Here is a 4,176-nt window from a genome sequence, read left to right on the forward strand (position 1 = left end):
AGTGTGGAAAGTTCATCTCCCACCATTCCCATACTTCCCAGTTTCTGGGTTCCCCAGTGCTCATCCCCATCCCAACCCATGTTCAGAGAGAGCTCTGAGACTGTCTCCTTCTGAAGAAAGTGAGTGGCAATGTTTAATGCAAGGTCCCTTCTTAAATAACTTATCTTTTTAATAGTGTTAAAGCTCGAGTAGATAGAATCTCAGCCTTCAGAAGGACTCAAATCTCTCTTAATCAACTATTTACCCCATGTGACAGATGGAGACACCAAGGAAGACAGCAAGGGAATTCCTTTATGGAAGGACACACAGCTGGCTGATGGTAGTTAGCTGATGGTGGTTCTTTCTATTATATCCTATAGTTTCAAAAACAAAAAAAGAAAGGTCAAGCGGACTAGCATCAAGCAAGGGAATTGGAAACAAAAAGTAGGAATTTAAGAGGGATACAGGCTCCTTCGTGGCACTTCAGAAATCATGCCATTTGTAATATCTGTTGACTTGCATTGCCCCCAGAAGGGCTGTGGCATTCCTTCTTCCACTTCCAGAACACTTCATTATTTTCTGGGACGAAGGAAGTTGGCGGGGTCTCCTGAAGCCCACGAGAATGGTCATGCGACCAACAACTTCCTTCCTTGACAGCTCCTAATAGTGACGCTCTCCTTGGAGGGCACCAGGTGTGGCAGACACTTGAGAGGACCCAGCTTAGTGCCAGGAGTGAGCCCAGGCTGGGTGCAGATAGAGCACTACCCTTACCATTCCTTTATTGAGCTGCATGTCCAAGGTTTCTCTACAGAAGATCTGTTTATTCTCATTTTAGGCATTGTAGCACATTGTAGTAAACCTTCTTGTAAATGGTATTCCTGGGCTGAAGAGCCCACTTTTCAAAAATCTAAAAGCACATTTTTAAGCATTAGTGTGGTATAATTGATATAACAAAAATTGCACTAATTTATTATATACCATTTGATGACTTTGAAAAAAAATAAATAAGTATATATACTCATAATACCATCACCACAATCAGTGTATATTGTGTACCTATCCAAAATTTTCCCTGTCTTCTTTTATGGGTTTTCTTTTTTGTTGTTTTGAGTGGTTGATTGGATCATTGGTTGTATGGTGGTAAGAACATTTGAACTGAGATCCATCCTCTTCACATATTTTTAAGTAACTAATATCATATTATAACTGCGGGTTCTATGTTGTATAGCAGATCTCTAGAATTATTCATCTTGCATAACTGAACCTTTATGCACAGTGAACAATTCTCCATCCCACCTCTCCCCGTTCCCTGGCAACCACCATACTACTCTCTGCTTCTGTGAGTTAGACTATTTTGTTACCTCATATAAATGAAATCAGCATTTATCTTCCTGTGACTCACTTATCTCACTTAGCATAGTGTTCCTGTAAGTTCATCATCGTCACAAATGGCAGAATTTTCCTTTGGGAATTAAAATAACTGAAAAAAAGAAAAACAATCACAGGTTGTCTATTTCAATGAGTTCTATACAAGGTATAGCAGGACATAGGGAACTATTGATACTAACACCCATTTATAACCAGGTAACGTCTCTGTTATCAACCAATTCAAAATTTCCTAATTAAACCCAATTCCCTTTCCCTACCTAAGTGGAAGGCATTTGTTTTCAACTTTCCCTGAGCTCTCTTTATAGAGTAAAAAGTAAAGAGTAAAAAGTATAGAGTATAGAGTAAAAAGTAGATGGAGTTCCATATACAACATGGGACTTCATGACCATGTTCTATAGCTTTTTCATTTAGCCCTTTCTTCTTGAATAGATATCTTTAAATGCTTACTGAGAATTTTTTTCTTTTTCAATTTTTTATATTGACTTCAAAATACTAAGTGGATGCAAATTTTTTGGTACACTGGTAACTTTTATAATGCTTAAAGCAGGGATATTAGTGTGCCCCTCACCTGAATAGTGTTCACCGTAACTGTGCCTGCTTAGAATCGAATCAGAAGGAGACATTAAATTTTTTTTCTTAGACCTGGCAACTTATTCTCTTAAAAATCCCTTCCCAGTCATTGTGTTCTCTCTATATTCTGGTAGATTCTAAGAGAGCAAATAATTCCTCAATATACTGCTGTTATTCACACAAACCCAATATTGTCTTTCTCAACCAGGAAGAAATTTCATAAAGCCAATTCAAGCTTTCCAACCAGTTCCTTAACATTTCACACCACCTGTAACACACTTGACATATGAACATTTATTAATCATCTCCTTAGTGGAGACATAAATTTTCAGCCAGGGTTTTGATATCTAGACAAAATGTGATTAGCGTAATAAAATATTTCTTATAATAATTATAATATATATTTTAAAATAGCCCATATCCTGGAATAAACAATGTCTTTGAATATATTTGGTTGTCTTTTGCTTTACTGTAGTGATTTTAAATTGAAACGTCCTTTGGCCCTCTGCAAACTCAATCTTCTACCCTTCGTATATCTGTTCCTCCAATTCAAAGTCCAGTTCCTGGAATTCCGTGTGTGATGCAGCCTTGTTGGCTGGATTAGTTTGGAGAAATCCTGTTCATAAAATAATCTCAGTACTTCTATGAAACCAACTTATATTTACTCACACTTTCTTATGAAAGATAGAACACAACTATAGCCCAGGATGACGGAGAGAAATGGAGTGGGAAGGGAGGGCAAGGGAAAGGTTTCACAGAGGGAGGGTAAAAGGCAGGACCACACCTATGGAACATATTGTAAGGGTACAAGTCAAATCTGTCAAGTGTAGAACATAAATGTCTTAACACAATAATCAAGTAAATGAGGCGAAAGATACGTTGATTGGTTTGATGTAAGCACATCAGATTGTATAAAAAAAAAAAACACATTGTACCCCACATATGCATAAATGTATTCATGATCTATGTGTATGACTTAATAAAAAAATAATAATAATATCACCCACTCTTCCCCCACCCACAACTGTTTACATCATTAACATAACTGGAATCTTGTTTTTTGGTAATCCAGGAAACAAGAAGTGAAGAAATTTAAGTTTTAGGGGGAAAAAAATTATTTTTAATGCAGAAAAGATGAGTAGACAGGGCCTGCTCCCTTCCAGTGCCTTGGGTTTGGTTGAAGTAAGGCAACTTTGGTTGTAGCAGATCAAGAGCCAACAGATTTTGTGATGCTTTGAATGTAATTCTCAGGTCACTGTTGCAGAGCACAGGGATCCTGTAGAGGCAAAGATCCCTCCTGCCCACTCGCCCATGGAATTCAGCAATGCTCTGCTTTCCTGAGGACAAATCCTTTAAGAACACAGACAGTCGAATCTATAATGCAGAAACTAGAAATACTATTATGGGCAGTGGGAATGGCATAACTTTGTCAAGTGCATTTTCAGGCAATGGAGCTGGAACAGGTGGGGAAGAAGAAAGAACAGGGCATATTTCCAGTGACGACAGCAATTGACACACATGTTATTTGTGGGCACTGTGTAGAGACTGGTGTGTGGCATCCCTGGGAACACCTAGGGATCTGAGGAACACCTTGAGCAGTGTCAGCTTTGCTAAGTGGGACCTCAAACTACCATCATTTGATCATTAAAAATAAATGTAATCTAAATATTAAATTCAAATTGATGATATAACTCTGAAGTACATAGGAGTAGAGGATACTGTGATGTCTACAACTTAATCTTGAAATGAATCAAAAAATAAGGGGAGTTGATAGGTGAATTGATGGATGAATAAATTAATGGATAGGTTATATCCATGTAATGAAGTAAATATAGCAAAATATTAGAAATGACAGAATCTGAGTACTGAGTATAGGGTGTTCACCATACATTATTTTTAATATTTCTATAGGACAGGAAAATTTCATTAAACATTTGCAAAAAATATATAATCTTGTGTTATAGACTAGTGAGATGCGTCCTATCTGGATTGCACAGGATTTAATTTCAGATCCTTTGGTCACCTGTCCTGGGAATCAAAGCCCTCGCTCCCATCTCTTCTGAGGCTATGTTTTCCTTTTCTTCCTTCCTCTCCCTGGAGCTAAAAGTTCCGGGCCTTTTTTATCCCTCCTGCCATAATATATTCATTTGAACACTGAGCATGCTATAAATAATGAGTGTCCAGAATGCTGGCACCACAGAGTAGGTGGTTCTCGGGATTTTCCAATTTGGGAGATGA

This window comes from Nycticebus coucang, chromosome 14 (genome assembly GCF_027406575.1).
Source record: "Nycticebus coucang isolate mNycCou1 chromosome 14, mNycCou1.pri, whole genome shotgun sequence".
Lineage (NCBI taxonomy): Eukaryota > Metazoa > Chordata > Mammalia > Primates > Lorisidae > Nycticebus > Nycticebus coucang.